The following is a 19356-nucleotide window of genomic DNA, read 5'->3' as shown; positions in this document are numbered from 1 at the left end:
TCCAGGAGCCAAAGGGGGCCCGCCCCTCACCGCACCGCACCACCCGGGCACACAGGAGCGGTAGCCGGCGAACGCGCAGCCCCACCCCAGGCATGCGACCCCACCGCGTACGATCCAGCGCCAGTCCCCAGACACAGGGACGGACCAGCCCTCCCACCAACAAGGGGGCCCCCAGACCAGAGCCAGGGACCCCCCCCGGAGCACCACCCCCGGAGCACCACCCACCAACCACCAGGCCCAGCCCCCCGCGTGGTAGACATCCCCCGCCGGGGCACCCAACCCCCGACCCCCACCAACCCGCAAAGCAGCCGAACCCCCCACGCCCAAACCCCCCCCCCCCCCAGACTGCACCCGGCCCGCGGCAGCACGACCACCGCTGCCCACATCAACCAGCAGCCTCAGCTATTGATTGATTACTAGTTAGTTATAGGATGAAGCAGACATTCCTACCAAGGAGGTGTGGTCTAACAATAAGTTCCTATATTGTGCAATGTGCAGGTGTTGTTTTGTTTTCCAGTTTGTGAGGATTGTTTTCTTAGCGATAGATAAGGAGGTGATCAGCATGCGAGATTCTGCCTTATCTGATTTGATATCACTGAGGTCCCCTAAGAGACAAAAAGAAGGAGTGGCTGTGATGTTGTAACCAACCTGTGCTGATAGATCATTGCATACTACGTGCCAGAATTTATTTACTGGTGGGCAATGCCATACAGCGTGTAGGTAATTATCTGGGACATTAACTGTGCAGTGTGAGCAGGTCTGAGAGGCGGTCATGCCCATCTGAAACATCCGCTGTCCAGTGTAGTGGATCCTGTGGAGTACTTTAAAATGTATTAATTGTAGAATAGGTTGTTTTATCAGTGAAAACGTGTTCAGGCAGATTGTTCTCCAGAAATTAGAGTGAGGCTGGAGAGACAGGTCTCTTTCCCACTTAACAATTGGGATAGAAATCGTGCGATCTGTATTTGTAAGCAACTCACTCCAATAGAACTGCACTCGTCCTTCTCTCACATTACATTGGATCACAATGACCAAAACAACACAACAAAGACAATGATGCCACTGTGCTGCCACATCCAGACTCTATGTAGGTCTGTGGGCCTCTTGGACCTTCATGTGAACCACTGCGTGTTGACTGGAGGTGAAACATGACTGACTGCTGTCCTCCTCCTTGGACAATGCAATCTCACTTTCAATCTCACAGCCACTAAAAAACCTGATTGTGATTGAGAGGTCCTCAGCAGCCAAGCACTGTTGGGAGTCCAGCCTTCAAACACTCCTCCTGAATCCACAGTCACATCTGTGAGCATCTGGAACTTTGGCCCCGATCCTCCACACCACACAACTTGGGATGACAGCGCCACCTACCTGTATACTTTCAGCAGCCAGTCCCATGTTCTGACCCGTTTCCACTGTGGCCTGTTGGCTCATCTGGTCCAAAGTCTGGATCATCAGTGTCCAGGTTCATGGAATCTGTCAGAGTGCCGCCGTCCTGTGATGTAATGATAGAGAATCACTCTATTTATACTAATGTGCAGAACCACTGGAGTGTGGAAGCAGACAGTTACCATAATCCAAATGAAAAAGCAACAGCAGAAATGCTTTTTCATTTTAAGAACGTGGCTGCATTAGTTGACTCATAATTAAAATGGTTAATAAATAATCCAAACTGCATTTTAATTTTCTTATTCATGACTGCTCATTCTTGTACTTAATTCAAATGAAGGAAAACACATTTGAGATTTAATTTTCAAAACATGCACCAGCAAAGAGTTACCAAAATTCAATATGAAATGTAAAATTCAAAAATGAAAAAGCAATAGCAGAATGCTTTTTCATTTTAAGAACGAAGCTGCATTATTTGACTCATAATTAAAATCATTAATAAATATTGCTATATGCATTTTCATTTTCTTATTCGTGTTGCACCTTTTATGACACAATCAAAAAGAAAACTGAGAGCATTGCTTTTTCATTTTCGTGGTCCTGCCCTGCACAAGAGTTACCACAACTCCAAAACGAAATCGCAATCTCAAAGTAAGCGCGCGGCGCAGGAAAGTGACGTCAGCAGCTCTCCACCTGTGGCTAATCTAATACCAGTGCCATGATCTGCCACTGCATCTTCACTAGTACTAACTGATGATGGATCACAAATCACATGTGCGAGGCGTAGAACGAGCGGAGCAGTCAAAGGCAACAGAAGAAGAAAGAAAAGCCTCCTTAGCTTAGTTGATCTTCTGTGTTGCCTCCTGGACGGTGCTGGCCTCCTCTGGCTTGGTGCTGGCAACCACGGGAGCCACAGGAACCACGAGCACAGCTCTGGTCATCTGTGGCGTCGCCTCCACCTGATTAAAATGAGAAAGATGTGATTTTATGCCAATAAACATAGAAAGGAAAACACTAGGCTTTACACGGTCACGATTTTTGTGCCAATCATCGATCCAATCACGTTAGAGGCAATAAATACTTGTTTCTGTACACCCCTTGCCTTCTCACGAGCACCGTCGAAAGTTGTTTGCTTTAGCATCCGTTTCAGAGTTTGCTTTTCTTTTTCTTTCTCCGCGCTGCGTTTCTTGAACTCGACATGCTCCTCCGTGTGTATCTTTTCCAAGTGCCTGATTAAATTTGTGGTGTTGAATTTTTTTACCAAAGTTCCCCCGCGAGGTACTGTAGCGTTGCATATATTGAAGATTCAAAGAAACTTTATTGTCCGTCACATAGCGACAGTACTCAAAACAGGAAGAGGCACGAAGACGAAAATGAAGGTTTTTGAATCATGAATCATTAGCTCTCGGTGTTATGCCCCGGCCTAGGGGGAACCAGGACACAACATAAAGGCTCCCCCCCTTCTCCCAGCTCTCAAATTAGACAAAGGTGCTTCGTCCACAGGATGGTTTTTATTAAACGTCACCATCATTGCACTGGCGTCAGGGAGGGCATGGCCAAAACAACAAACAAAATGGCTCTCTTATGGATCTTACCTATGAAGAAAACAATCAAATAAATGACAGTCAAACTAACCTCCTTAACTAAAACACAGGAGAAAAGGGGCACAACACAAATGGCTTCCCTCCCCTACGGGCTACGTGGACACAAAGGGAACTGAAATAGATTACAAAACAGAATTGATGGCTGAACACAGAATGCTGCTGCGGCACATGGCCTCTGGTTGGGAGCTGGGAGAAGGACAAAGAGACCGAGGTGTTGAAGTCCTCCTCCTTAAATATTGGCACCAGCCAATCACCTTTCCGCACCTGGAACAAGCAAAAAAAAGGGAACACAGGATCTACTGCGCCATCTAGTGCCCAAACGGACACACAGCAGACAAAAGGAACTGACAACAATGTAAACCCAAATCTATACATTTACATAACACTCGGATACAAACAAATAAACATGTCGATGCTGAGGAAATGAGACAGATTAAAAAAGTTTCAACACGACCATGACGTCATTGATCGGTGATTCATGACATGACGCCCGATCATGAACGTTTCAAAAAATGCCAAATATCGGCCGATCCGATACAGCCGATAAGATCGGTGTAAAGCCTAGAAAACACACACAGGTGATGAAGTGGAAATGAATAAGTACAAACCTGCTGCACTGCTGTGACATTGCTGGAGGCAGACTCAGTCATGTGGACAGTTGAACGTGTTGCCCACACCTGCAAATACAAGGACACAAAGTAACGTTTAAAGAACTGCATTGATTGTCCTATCACAAAGATGCACACAATGAAATACACATATCCCAAATACCAACATGTCACTGGTTTGTTTTGGTTTTTGAGGCAACGCGTGCTGATCGACGTCTCAGGCTGGACATCTGGAAGAACATAAAGAAATTAATTCATAAACAAAGTAACACACTAATTAAACTGTAGATGTACTGTACATATGTGATCTTGTGTTGATAATAGGGGTGGGGCGATACGGCTAACCCACGATTCGATACTGTGACGATATTTGGCCCACGACAATGACAACATCACGACACACGATATCTTCCGACGGGAAGATGAGAGAGGGAAAAAAATCCTTTCACTGCCCCGATTCTGAAAATCAATAAAAAAATGATGCAGACAAAATAAAGAAATAAATAACCGCGTCCCCGAAATATACGGGACAAAGTGAAGTGCGTCCCCCATCAGTTCATTACGGGACAGGCTTTTTTATTTGCAAATATGGGACAATCGCGTATTTTATGGGAGGGTTGGCAACCCTATCTAGACCACAGACGGAAATTAAATGAGGTTTTGTCATTTTCCCTAAAAAACGGGACAAATTGTGTCCCGGGAGAGATTTTGTCTTTCCCGGGACAGGTGGACAGGTGGTGTTTGGAAAAAAATATTGATATTTGCCGTCAGTGTATCGATTATTTATTGCGACAGAAAGCACAACAATATATTGCAATATTGATTTTTTTTTTCACCCACCCCTAGTTGATAAGTGTATGAATAATTGTGTGAATGTTACCGTGGCAGCTGGGGAAACCCTGCCAGATGACTCCACGACGGTCTCCATGTGGTCCAACAGCACAGCCTCACTGAACCACACGGGATTGGACGGGATGTCTGTGTGAAATGCAGTCTCAACAGCTGTTGGTACTGTCTATAAAAAAAAGAGGAGAGGAAATCAGAGTCAACTTAGGATAAGTGTTCATTTTTAAAATAAAAAGTTGCACAGTTTGACAAATACAGGATTGGGGGGGGAAAAAAAGAGGGATGAACAGGTTACCTCAACCTCCTGTCCAACAAGAGTCCATTCAGGAGCAGGTCCATACACTGGCATGTGGACAGGACCTGTCACAACCACTCTGGGAGACACCCTGGGCGATGATTGGTTGTGGCACAACACCCCTGATCTAGGTGAAGGGGGTACGAGCTGATGGAGCATGCAGCATGCAGACGCTCCACCAAAATCAGTCCTGAGGTGCACGTAAACAGAAAACAACATGTTAACACATATTTGTCATATCAAATGAAGAGCAAGTAAGGCTGAAGAAGGCAAAACTTACACCATCATAACACCACCATGTACAGCTGACGAAGGGGGAGGTGATCGGCCATATACACAAATGTTAAACCTGGAAGAAGTGTCACATAATCAATTGTGTAATCACACAATTCTAAGAAATATCTGTTAGCACAGTGTCACTGAAGAGAAAAAAATACAACAAAAATATGTATTTTACACACCCATGCGTGCAGCAACACGATGATATACTTGACGTAGCGCTGTTTGTAGTTCTGGCTTGACAGTCAGGCGAGATGGAAAGTCAAGCACAAACACCTACAAAAAAACCCAAACAAACATAAAAATGCAAAATAAATTCATGAATATTCTTGTTATTGAACTATGGATCATGGAATTACTTGATATTGATAAAACAAAGTGGCGATGACATTCATGTGTTCAAATTTGTTTGTCACAGCAGATAAACAAACCTTGGGCCAGCGGTCCAACACAGTTGCCAGTAGCGCAGCAAAATCCTGGGCGGAGTCTGTTACAAGCCCGTGTTCAAGGTTGTTGCCCGGGCCGAGAACACAAAACCATCCACAAGTGGACAGAGATGTGAGTCTCCCACCACCAGAACAAAAACATAAAGAAACTCGTGGCTTGACAAAATCACGACCCATACCTTCTTGTCTGGTTGCTGGGCCTTAAGAACGAACTTGCACTGTTTTGTCAGTCAGGAGCAAAACGGGCCATCTTCGCACCCAGGTCGCTGACCAGTACCGCTCCCTGTGTAAATTGACAAAAAAGAAAAATCTAAATATGTTTTTGTAAGATTTATTTGGAATACAACATAACAACACAGGCAGAACATGAAATCATGAACGTGGAAGTACTCACGACGTTCAAAGTCCTTCCGAGGTGGAAAAGGTGTCCAATCCCGTTTTTGCTCCAGGCGTCGTTTCATGGCCAGAGAGCGACGGAATGCCTTGGTGTTCGGCATCTGAACAATGAAATGAAAGATTGTGTCATTTTCAATGAAGGACAATGATAACACAAGTTTACAGAAAAAAGTGATGTTTTCTCACACACGACATCAAAACACAGAAAGGTTTCTGTACCTTTGCAGCTGGAGACGATGAGCTTAAATCAATAAAGCAAAAGAAAATGTGTATGTGTACTCTTGGACCCTAACCCTAATGCCATACAAGTCTATGGGGTGAAATTTCAACGTTGTCCTACAGATATGGGGCCACTTGCTTTTTCATCAGGAGCCCCCAAGAAGCACCCACGCCAAATTTGGGGCTTCTAGTACTTGAGGAACCCCGAAACCCTAACCCTAATTTCAGCTAAGCCTAACCCTAACCCTAGTTTCAGCCTTATTGTTAACCCTAATTCAATGCAAGTCTATGGGGTGAATTTTCAACTATGTCCTAGAGACTTGGGGCCACTTGCTTTTTCATCAGGAGCCCCCAAGAAGCGCCCACGCCAAATTTGGGGCTTCTAGTACTTGAGGAACCCCGAAACCCTAACCCTAATTTCAGCTAAGCCTAACCCTAACCCTAGTTTCAGCCTTATTGTTAACCCTAATTCAATGCAAGTCTATGGGGTGAATTTTCAACTTTGTCCTAGAGACATGGGGCCACTTGCTTTTTCATCAGGAGCCCCCAAGAAGCGCCCACGCTAGATTTGGGGCTTCTAGCCAATGAGGAAAAATTTGGAGCAGACAGGACAGGGTTACAGCTGAGAAGGCACTTAAGATCCTCAAAGGACTGTTGCCACTCACTAGACCAAACAAATGGTTTCAATGGACTGGTTAATTCTTCTCTCGTGGCCGGCAGCTCCACTGCCTTGGTGCTGGAGATGCCCGCTCAGGGGCGCCGCCAGGAATTTTGGGCCCCCTTCAAAAAAACAAAAACAAATGGGCCTCCTGTGCGCAGCGCTTGTCAAAAGCACATCACTCAAAAAATACAGTATAGTTCAATAATAGTGCTTGAGTCCATCTTTGACAGTGTCAATGTATTTTTATTGTGAATTCGCCACAAAGCAAACTCTTAACATTTATGAATGATTCATGAAAAAAACACTTGATGTCTCTCGGACAAAGTTGAGCTGTGACCTTCATAGACTTGCACTGCATTAGGGTTTAGCGATAAGGCTGGAATTAGAGTGAGGGTTTCGGGGTTCCTCATGGGCTAGAAGCCCCAAATTTGGCATGGGTGTGTCCTGGAGGATGCTGATGAACCTGAAAGTGGCCCCATGTCTCTGGGACAAATTTGACCTTTGACCTCCATGGACTTGCATTGAATTAGGGTTAACGATAAGGCTGAAACTAGGGTTAGGGTTTTGGGGTTCCTCAAGAACTAGAAGCCCCAAATTTGGCGTGTGCGCTTCTTGGGGGCTGCTGATGAAAAAGCAAGTGGCCCCATGTCTCTAGGACAAAGTTGACCTTTGGCCCTCATAGACTTGTCATTAGGGTTAGCGATAAGGCTGGAATTAGAGTGAGGATTTTGGGGTTCCTCATGGGCTAGAAGCCCCAAATTTGGCGTGGGTGTGTCCTGAAGGATCCTGATGAACCTGAAAGTGGCCCCATGTCTCTCGGACAAAGTTGACCTTGGACCCTCATAGACTTGTGTGGCATTAGGGCTATCGATATGCGATACAAACCTGGTGAGTTTAAGAATTAGTGACTCTACGTACATGAATGTATGGGGTACCCCGTCCTTACTTTGTTCCAACCTTCCCTCCACAAACCTGGCTGTCCAGTGCAGAAGTCAAAGTGAGAGAGAGAACAAAGAAGGAGGAGGGCCTGTGACGCCGCTGCTGATTGGCTCGTTGGTTGGTTGAATGAGCCAATTCTAGAGCTCCCCTCGGTGTCCACACACTGCAAAATATATCTAAGAAACAAACACTTAAATTGAGAAAGAACAGGCTAGAAACAAGTCAAATTATCTGCCAATGCAGTAAGATATTTAGACTTGGTAAGATTTCTTAAAATAAGACAATATATCTAGGCATTTGAAGAATGGAAAAACTCTTAAAACAGTAAAGCACTCATTCCAAGGACTGTACTAAGTCAAATAAACTTGATACTAGCTTCTCAATTCTTTTTTCACGTTTGCTTCTTTCTTAATTTGAATGAAAAGATCTTAAAACCAGACCTACTAACAGTGCAATTCTTCTTAATTTAAGTGTTCACAATATGAGCTTTTTTTTTCTCAAATTGAGACAAAGCATCCACCCCCCCTACGCCCACTCCCCCCCCAAAAAAAAAATTAATCAAACAGAATTAATATTGTCAACAACTATTTATTCACTTAAATTGCTGACAGTGCCTTCACTGCCTTGTAATAAAAACGTCACAAAGGCATTGCATCTTAAAACAATCTCAAGCAATCATTTCTAGAACGCAAGTAACAATTGTTACAATATTCACCGTCATCATTATTGAATATTGATTCAGATTCCCTGACACTCAGTTACACAAAAAAAACAAAAACAGTATGGGGACAGCATATAGTGTTGTGTTCCTATCACCACTGATAACATGTTTAGGGGAGTGTATCACTACCTATGCCTAGTACACAGCTCTACTCCCCAATAAAATCTTTCCATTCTGCCATGGTCTTTTTTGTATGAGGCTGTGGTGTCTCACTCATGGATAGTGTCCTGTAGCACTTCTGTCTGAATGACAGAGAGAAGGGTTGCCACACACTTTTGGATATGTGAGGTGCAGGGCATAGTAGTAACCCATCAGATGAAGCAGACCGTCACTCAAGTCTTCCTTGGCAAGCGTGGTGGCGGGAGTGGCTCCAAGACAGATGAGACAGCGGGTCCCATCAAACAGCAACAGTGGTGCAGAAAGACCTCTTCTGCGAGTACATTGTGGGATCTTCTGTTGGCTAAAGAAAAAGAAGAAGGAAACGCCACATCCATGCATGGAACTATGAAGTGTTGAATGTGAGAAAATGCGAACAAACTTTCACCTGAATGACATGAAGCAGTGCCTCACTGGCATGTCCCAGCTTCTTCGGTGGTGGACTTGGTGAAGGAAAGAGTGTGGGGAGTGCCCTGAGCAGCGCGATGGAATATTCCACTGGAATAGAACCAATCAACTTTGAGTTCAAAGTTAGTCTTCCTAAAAATTAGTCTTATTAGGTTTGTGTTGATCACAAAAAAATCTTATTTTTTCAGCATGAAGAGTATTACCATTCTGCATCTATTCATTCAGCGCAACATAAACCATCCTATGTCCAAGGAAACAGCTACACAGTCAATTAGAGACACAGCAAAATGACTCTACTGAACTACAAACAGCGTTATGCGTGGCTTCATCACTTCATTTTTTTTCCAAACACCATAAAATTACACACTGGTGCAGAAGTCTTCCCATCTATTTTTTTAGTTCATCAATGAATTTTCTGTTGCCCTTATCCAGAATGCGCCGCAGCTCATTCATCGCTTATAATGCAAGTCAATGTTAAAATCTGCAAAAATGCTTGCTTTTCATCATAAACCAAAACAAGTTAATCACTTACATGATAAAGATCCTTGACACATGGATATGCATCCAGGATCTTTGTTGGCCTTGTCCTGTTCTTTCAGAACATCACTATCGATGAAGGATCTTCTTGCTTGAAACTGCAGGTCAAGAATTTGGGAGACAGCATCTTGGTTGGGTTTTGGTTTCTTGTACAGCTCCTGCAGGGTCTGATAATGTCTGGCCTGTGCTGTCAGACCATCTTTGGCTGATGAAATGGAGGAGACAAATCAGTAAATCAGTCAAATGGATGAAATTGTTTGGAGCATCAAAATATATCAAATGACAATTCAAATGTAAAAATGCCTGTGATATATCATGATATCCAAAACTATCATAACATTGCCTAGCTTTCATACATTATCATTATTATTAAAATGGACATGTTTCTACTTACGTGAAGTGTGGCCATTATCAGAACTGCGCCCTGGTGTGTGACACAAAATAATTGTTGATCCACCAATTGAGTCTGCATCATGATCTTCTTCTTGGTCACTTGCTTAGAAGTCAATGCGATGCCTTTTCTTCTTGTGGCCCCTCTCTGGTGACTCTCTTGTGAAGATTCTTGTAAGTGCTCGCCTGTGGTAAATAAAATTTCACTCATTGAAAGAACAAATAAAGATGGAAAGTGAACATGCACAGATAAAAAAAAGTATCAGCCAAAAATAACCACACGCTTCAAAATCTTCACACTTTTTTCACAAAAAGTGCGCAAAATAATATAATCACTTACATGTTTCATTGTTTTGTCTTAATCCTTCAGCATGGGATAATACTCCACTAGTCTTTTAGCCATTGCAGAGACTTCATGCTTAGAAGGGTACCGGACCCCCTCTCCTTGCTGACTGGCTCTCAAGATAGAAATCATGCTGGTGACAGTGTTTCTCACCAGCCTGCATCTCAGCTCTTTGAACATGACACATTTCCCCTCACTGGCAGTGCGGGCCATCTGGAAGTAGTGCTTACGAGTTTGCTCCAACTCACTGTCTGTATAGAGGGTGGGCAAACTTTTTTAGCAACGGGCCACATGACAGACCTGCATCGAGTCGGCGGGCCACGGAAGGGGGGGTTGTAGGTAGGTACAGAATTCATAATTCAGTGCCTTGGAGCGAATAGCTTCGCCACTCAACTGGCCAAGAGACATGTGGCCTGTCCTTCTCCAATGCAAGCGGGTGGGAAAAGCACAGGAGTTGGTGTCTGCTCTTTTCTTAGAAGACAGCCTGCAATATGATGTTGTAAAGGAAGCAATTTTTCCTGCTTATGAGCTTGTTCCTGAGCCCTACCGGCAAAAATTTAGGAACCATAGAAAATCTAGTGGTCAAACCTTTGTCGAGTTTGCATGGGAGAGAAGCAACCTCTTTGATAAATGGTGTGCAGCTAATGATGTCAAAAATGACTTTGAGTCACTCCGTGAGCTTGTTCTTTTAGAAGATTTTAAAGACTCTTTGCCAGAGAAGGTGGTAATGTTCTTGAATGAACAGAAAGTGTTGTCATTGTCCAAGGCTGCTGTCCTCGCAGATGAGTTTGTGTTGACCCACAAAAATGTCATCTCATCTTCCCCCCCGATCGGACACGCCTTCTGCTTCTCGTCCCACAAGAGCCGAGTCTAGCCACCTCCCCCTTGAAAAGGCTAGAGGGAAGGGACTTCTGGTTTGGCCATAAAGCGGTAGACTGCGCGACACCAGGGCTCTCGACCGTCTAGGGTAAAAAGTCCCCGAAAACTTGAATAACTATTGTCAGATATCATATTAACTACAAAGTGATCAGGGGAACGTTGGAATGGGAAGGAAAACTCGATTCAACCAAAACAGAAACATGGTAACAGACAATATGGCGGAACTACCAGCTTGCTCTGAAACAGAGGGAGATGGCGAAACGAACTCCTCGTGACTAACGACGCGAAAAAGGGCTCGGACATAGAAATTATTAGCAAGGAGATACGGGATTTAAAAACGGAATCAAAAGAAGTCCTTCGCACGTTTGGAGAAACACTGAGGAACGACGTGGAAAAAGACTTGGACGACTTCAAAGACGAAATAAATCAACAACTTGCGAAAGTCATCACCGAACAGGAGCTCCAGACCGGCAAGATCAACGAGGCTGAGTCGCGGATTGAAAAGCTAGAACGTTGGGCACAGGAAGCTAATGACGCTCTGGTCATATCACTGAGAGAACAAAAAGCTCTTCAGGACAAGTTAACTGACCTGGAGTCCAGGCCGAGGAGAAACAACCTACGTATCTATGGAGTCACTGAAGGAGAGGAGGGAGAATCTGTGGCCAAGTTTGTGGAAGACCTGCTGAAAAGCGAACTGCACCTGCCAGCACATTTTAATTTCCAAATTCAGAGAGCACACCGCTCATTTGCACAGAAGCCAGTGGACGGTGCCCAACCGAGACCCATCATTGTTAACTTTCCGGAATTTACTACCAAAGAGAGGGTCCTGAGAGAGCTATGGACAAAGAAAATAGAACTGGGGAATAAAGTACCGTCATTCCATCACGATTACGCGACAGAGATGGTCCAAAAGAGAAAGGAGTACAACACTGCTAAAAGAATCCTGAAGGAGAAGGGCATCCGCTTCCAGACGCCATTCACCAAGATGAGGACCCACTGGGATACGGGAACTCGAACCTACAACAGCGCAGAGGAGGTAAAGGAGGAATTGGCGAGACGCGGCCTGGCGGAGAAGACGGCGGTGGCGACGGGTGCGGAGGGGCCTGCGGCACTCGGTGCCCCGCACTACGACGGAGTGGCAGTGCAAGGAGGGATCCTGGAGGGGCTACGCATCAGCAGCGACACGAGCCAGAGAAAAGCTACAAGAGTTTCAAAGATTCTTTGATTAAATTCAGAGAATAAAGGGAAGAAAGCTGGTAGGGATGTTCTAGTATGACGGGTGTTTTTAAGTTGACAAATTATTAAAATTGAATTCCCATGTTAATAGAAAAGAGACTGTGGGAAGTCCGGGTCGCTCCTTTTTTTCTAACGTTGGACTCATTTAGAACGACTAAAATACTCATTGCAGGTTCAAGTGTCATTTCTAAGTTAGGTTAGATTTTTGACTGCCTTCACGCGGGCCGGACAGAGACACGCCGTAGTTTGGCCATTCCTGATCTACAGGAAACACATCTCTCTCAACAAGAGCACGACACACTGAAAAGATTTGGATATAGAAATGTTTTTTTTAGCTTGTTCAGGAAAGGCCCAAAGAGAGGTGTCACAATATTAATCTCTAATTCTATCAGTTTTGAAGTTGTTAAAAAAATAAATGACAAAGAAGGGAGATATGTAATAGTCAAAGGGAAATTGGATGATAACTCAGTTACTTTGGTCCAGGGTTGGACAAGTGCTTTTTGAAATCACTGTTTGAGATCATAGCTGTGGAAAGTGAAGGAATCCTAATATGTGCAGGGGATTTCAACATGATTTAAAAGCTAAACTCGACACAACTAATGGCAACAGAAGTCAGACCCGCCTGTCGAAACTTGTCAACGTCTCTCTAGCCGAACTCTGGATGTTTGATGTTTGGAGGGACCTCCACCCGTTACAGAGGACTATTTTTTTTATTAACATTACAGACAGATACAGAATAGAGGAATGTAAAATAGGAACGACTGACTTGTACTGACACAGTATTAATTACCTTATTATTTGTCTAAATAAGAGGAAGAAAAACACACTTTGGAGATTAAATGTGGGTATGCTAAATAATCCAAAAACACTGGAGGAGGTTAAGAAAGAGATTAAATGCTCTATGGAGGAGAACATAGATAGTCCAGTAGACACTACCATACTGTGGGACACAATTAAGCTGTGATGAGAGGGAGGTTAATAGCGAGGGCAGCCTATCAAAAAAAGACGAGATGTGGCGAGGGGGAGGGTCTGGTGGAGGTGGAGACAATTCTGATGATGGGTATAAAGGTGGGTATAAAGGAAAATTGGGGTGGTGGTGGTGGGGGGGGGGTTGCCTGACAACGCCACCTGGGGAGTTGCACCCCAGGAAATAAACTATAATAAAATTCCACGGGCTACACAGGTTCGTTACGCTTTGAAATTTAAGAGGACGAGACGGACTTCCAATGAAACAGCTTTATTTGACAACAATTTAAAATAGACCAAGTTTAGCTGCCTGAGTGTCAAAGAAATAAGAACCATACCAAAAAGACTGTTCAACATAAGAAAATAAGGGGAACAGGGCCAAAGAAACCAAAGAAAACTCAAAAAAGGGAATAAACAAAGCTAAGGGAATCACTACAAGCCAAAATTCACGCTATGCCAACTCCTTATTTATTCTTCGCGCGCACACACACACACACACACACACACACACACACACACACACACACACACACACACACACAGGACCAAAACCCAAAACAAAAAGGTAACGATCACTGGGGAACAAGATATTAATGAACTAAAAAAGGAAATCAAACTATAACAAAATCGCTACTCAATAGAAAACCCAAAGTTTCACCAAAATTTCACAACAAAACAAAGAAAAGAAAACCAACCAAAGAAAGTGGTTACGCTAACAAAAGAAACAGACAAACTGAATTGTCTAAACCAAAGAAACCAAAATCAAAGGAAAAATGTCAACGTTGTGTTGTTGTGTTGCTGTTGGAGGGCTACAACAACACAATGTCTTCGATGCTACGCTTTGTGCCGTCGCCACGGACCCCAAACTCTCGTTCTTGTTGGATGCGGGTTCTGCGCAGACTGGTGGGAGAGTTTGTGTACAGGTATTGCAAAGGAACGGTGTCTTCAGTTATACAAACGCTCATTAAAGTGCCGACCGTGGAGGAAGCTTGTGCCGTTTCCAGCAGAATAACAGCGAAATTATCGAAATGAAAACAAATCAGAAAAACATCTCTTTGCTGTGCTTTTATTTACAAGTTGAAATTCTTCTAACTTACAAAAAATGTGAACGAAAAGGTAGAAATATAAATACGAACAAATACGTATTTGTTCAGGGCTGCGCAAAGCCGGAGCCCTGCATTCGCTGCGCTACCCTTTTAAAAAAGGTCTCTGTTGTGTGTTATTTTAATATGTCCATCTCTTTTAGAAGAGAAAGCATCGCCCCGGTCTCATCCTCTCTCCAAATGTCAACATTCTTATTCGCGTTTGCTGGTTGTTTCACGCCGTCTGTTTTGTTAGACGACGTAGTTGTGCGGTGGCGCGTGCGCACTTGCGTTGTCCAGTTAATCGTCCGACTAAGGCGTATACATGGCCGAGAAATTAGAATTCCAATCGCATTATCTGGGTGTCTCAATCGGAGTTCTCCGATTCCAATCGGAGTTCTCAAACTCCGATCATAATCGGACGAAGGCAATCATTCAAATTTCTCTCGTACCATGTAAACGCACTGAGGGACGCAAAGATTGCACTCCGGCGCAGGTGTGATTGATGACGCGAAGGTGGGGGCAAACCCACCTGCCACATAAAGAAGAAGGTTACAAGAAGCTGGTAAACCAATGAACAACTCTGGAACAGCAACACAAAAGCAATAAGGACGATACAGTGGCACAACAAATAATCGGTGTCAGAAGGGAAATAGACGATGTCTTGAGGCTAGATGTTGAGAAAAAGCTGAAATTCATTAAACAGACCCACTATGAATCAGGCTGTAAATCAACCAAATATTAAGCAAGAGGAATAAAGGCCCAGCAAGCTTCTCATGCAATATGTAAAATTACAGACCCATTAACGAAACAGCTACTACTTGAACCTGAAGAAATAGAGAGGGTTTTTAAAGATTACTATGAAAATCTATATACCCAACTCACGGCTAAAGAAGATTGTGAGATGAAAGAATTCCTTGACTCATTGGACCTACCAGCCATTGGAGATGAGCAAAATAGAAAACTAATTTCCAGTATAACCAAAAAAGAAATAGATGCTGCCATTAGCAGGCTTAAAATCAACCAAAGCGCCAGGTAGTGATGGGTTTCCTAGTGAGTGGTATAAAACATTTGGAGAAGAATTAACCCCGATACTCCTAAATTCTTTTAATCTGACTCTGACAGAGGGCAAACGGCCTCCCTCATGGAAAGAGGCTGTCATTCCAGTTATTCCAAAAGAAGGGAAAAATAAGGAACTTTGTGAATCGTATAGGCCCATTTCAATCTTAAATGTTGACTAGAAGATCTTTACTTCAATCATCTCAAAAAGACTTGAAAGTTTTATGCCGGACTTGATAGATGAGGATCAGTCAGGTTTTATAACAGGTAGGCAGACTCAAGATAACATTAGACGGGACCATCTAGGGCTGGACGATAATTCGCTAACGATATATATCGATCGATAGACGTGTGCTGCGATAGGAAAAAAAGGGGTGGATAAAAAGTTTGATAGAAAAAGTTTCACTTCCTTTTTCATCATAGCCAATCATGTAGCTTAATATTACGGTCATTTCTTCCTCCAACCAATCGCAAACGCAGACCCAGCGGCTCCACGTTGTCGGAGGAATCCGCTGCCAGCGCCAGCACCAAGCAAGTAAAGCAGACCAAACTGGACTTCTTGCAGTAAATACGACAAAGCGTCCAAGCGCCATAAGGACATCACCCATGTAGTAACATGCTTCATAGCGAGGGATATGCTGCCAATAACCACCGTTGAAAAGCTTGGCTTCAAACAGCTTCTCGCCACTCTTGACCCGCGATATGAAGTTCCAGACTGCAAGTATTTTTCAAACACAGCTCTTCCTCGTCTGTACAACGAGTGCAGGGAATCAGTGCAAAACGAGCTGTTAACCGCCACAACTTCAGACCTCTGGTCGAGTCGCACGTTCGAGCCCTATCTCAGCCTATTTTTTTAAATAAATAAATAAATAAATAATAATAATAATAATAATAATAATGATAATAATAATAATAATAATAATAATAATAATAATAATAATAATAATAATAATAAAAACAAACAAACAATTCAGTTGTGTTTAAAAAAGGTGGTTGAATAAAAGTTTGAATTTGAATTCAGTGCTCGTGTGTTCTTTATTAAAAGTCTGTCATGAAGTAATAGTATAAAACATCCAGCGCTGCAATTAAAATATGTTTTAAATTTTTTTGATAATTATCGATATCGATCAATATGACTTTTTTTTATATCGATATGCTTTTTTTCTATATCGTCCAGCCCTAGGACTTTCCTATACATAATAGATCAGCTCCAAAAGTTGTTACTGGTGAGCCTTGACTGTGTGAATTGGAGATTTCTGTATCAAGTTCTTGGGAAACTAGGATTCCAAGAAAAGTTAATACAGTGTATTCAAGGTCTCTACCAAGAACCTACGGCAAGGGGGAGGGTCTGGCGGAGGTGGAGACAATTCTGATGGTGGGTATAAAGGAAAATGGGAGGAGGGGGGGTTGCCTGACAACGCCACCTGGGGAGTTGCACCCTCGGAAATAAACTATAATAAAATTCCTCGGGCTACACAGGTTCGTTACGCTTTGAAATTTAAGGGGACGAGATGGACTTCCAATCAGTCAGCTTTTTTAACAGGTAGGCAGACTCAAGAAGACATTAGACGGGTCCTTTACATAATAGATCAGATCCAAAAGCAGGGCCTGCGAGCTGTTACTGGTGAGCCTTGGCTGTGTGAATTGGAGATTTCTGTATCAAGTTCTTGGGAAACTGGGGTTCCAAGAAAAGTTAATACAGTGTATTCAAGGTCTCTACCAAGAACCTACGGCAAGGATAAAGATTAATGGTACTCGTCAAGGATGTTGCCTTAGCGCTACATTGTTTGCTATGTTCATTGAGCTGCTGGCACAAATGATCAGAAAAAGTAACAATCTAAAAGGAATACATATAGGAGAGCAGGGACATCTAACAGGGCTTTTTGCTGATGATATCATTTTGGTTCTCCAAGACCCGGACAGAACATTACCTCATTTGATGTTGATAATAGAAAACTATGGTAAATACACAGGCAACAAGTTACATGTGTACATGCTGCCCTCAATATCAGGCACGATGGAAAGGAAAAGAATCCGCTATATGTCAATAAATACAACAGATTGAGTATTTATAAAAACAATGCTTACTTTAAATAAGAAAATCCAACAAACCAACAAGTGCAACACTAAAACGCAAACCAACAATCAAAATAATGCTTAATTGCCTTAGTTTTGTCCCACACTTATCAGCTTAGCTACTAAGAATAACACACATTATTCACCTGGACAGAAGGAGGTTCTGAGGAACGTGTTGGTCCTGGAGCTTCCTGGTCAGGATGTTCGGGAGATCACTCTGGCTCAATGTCTGGAGCGCCAACATATTTTAGAATTGCTCCTGCAGAGACAAAGCTCATTAGATCATCAAGCAAAACAGATCAGAAGCGCATTTTCCTATTTTATTATTACAGTGATGTTGCAGTAATATAGGAAAATTAAAAATGAATTTGTTTTTAAATTAAACATTATGGTTGCAGTGTCCCTTTAAAGCTTTTACCCAATTACAAAACTGTCATTTTTAAGAGTTTTTGGCATTACTTTACACACTGTACTAGTTAAAGTAACAAAACTAAGATAAATGACCCACTGCCACAACAGTCTAAAATAGTCAACACCATGCCAAATAAAGTATTTCCATAAAATATTTCTTTGAATTATAAAACAGTAGCACATCTCTAATTAAGGGCCTACAAAATACAAACTAAGCTTAGTAAATTCATCCTAAGTTAAGGCTAAAATAACATTAAGAGTCAAATATGTGAGAGACAACTTCCACTGAACAATAACAGGGGACTGACTACAACAACTACAACATGCCCTCCCTCCCGCCCTCCCTGTTAGAATGTGAATAAACGGGTGTGGAGTCAATCAGTCATTCCCATGGCAGGATAGGCCAACATGGCAGGATATGGTCAACTTTCATAAAACAAACAAAAACGCTGATTCATGACGAACAAATATTAGCCAGCCAGCTAACATTTATCCGACGCTAGCTAGCTAGCTGGCTAGCAGGACAAATAAACAAACTTGGGGGGGGGGACAACAGCGTTTCACCTCCACCTCTCCAGCCCACATCACAAACAAATAACTTACCTTTCCCTTTTGCAAGTTTTTCTTGATCAGTTTTCTTTTCCTTCCGTTTGTCCGCACCGCTGGGATAACTCCTTTTTGATGCCATAATGGTGTCTGTTTGTTTTTAATCCTCTCGCTAACGGGAACGAATGGTAGCTGTCAATCATTCACGTCATACCTGTGCGTCGCCGGCCCTCCACGTCACAACCTGCGTGACAGTGCGGCAAGCCCCCAGAGTCCAAGATGGCGTCCCATTCCTTTCAATGAAGTTGCTCACCCAGCGCATGGCTCACAAAAACTTTTTGACTTCCGCATTGATGGGATAATAGAGCATGCGCAGTTGTGTCAGTGTGGAGACCGTCACTGACAGTCGTGAGCGCTCACAAACCGTACAAAATTCAACATGGAAATTAATGTATTTTTTTTTACGGAACAACTGACGATTGTTGTTTCGAAATTTTATGAATAATAATGATGATGATAGAATAAAAATAGTAATAGTATTATTATAATAATATACTATTATTTGTGTATTAAACAAGTGAGCAATGTGCCACTGAATAATAAATGATAATTCTTTGAAGCAACTCTCTTTGGAAAGCAGACAAAGTAATGAAATGATTGGTCTATTTATTTCATCAGAACTAAAAAAATAAAAAATAAAAACTCAACGATCTTGAAAGTTCCTCCCTTTCTCTTGCACCTGTCGATGTGTGTAGCTAACACAAATTTGCAAATATTTTGTCGTCCTCATGGAATTAAACAGCACACCATGTTAATTTATCAGCGAGTGCTCTCTCTTTTCATGCAATTCATCATGCTTAACATGTA

This window comes from Nelusetta ayraudi, unplaced genomic scaffold, assembly GCF_046127955.1.
Source record: "Nelusetta ayraudi isolate G7.1 ecotype Tasmania unplaced genomic scaffold, CSIRO-AGI_Nayr_v1 ptg000055l, whole genome shotgun sequence".
Classification (NCBI taxonomy): Eukaryota; Metazoa; Chordata; class Actinopteri; order Tetraodontiformes; family Monacanthidae; genus Nelusetta; species Nelusetta ayraudi.
This window is presented reverse-complemented; position numbering follows the sequence as displayed.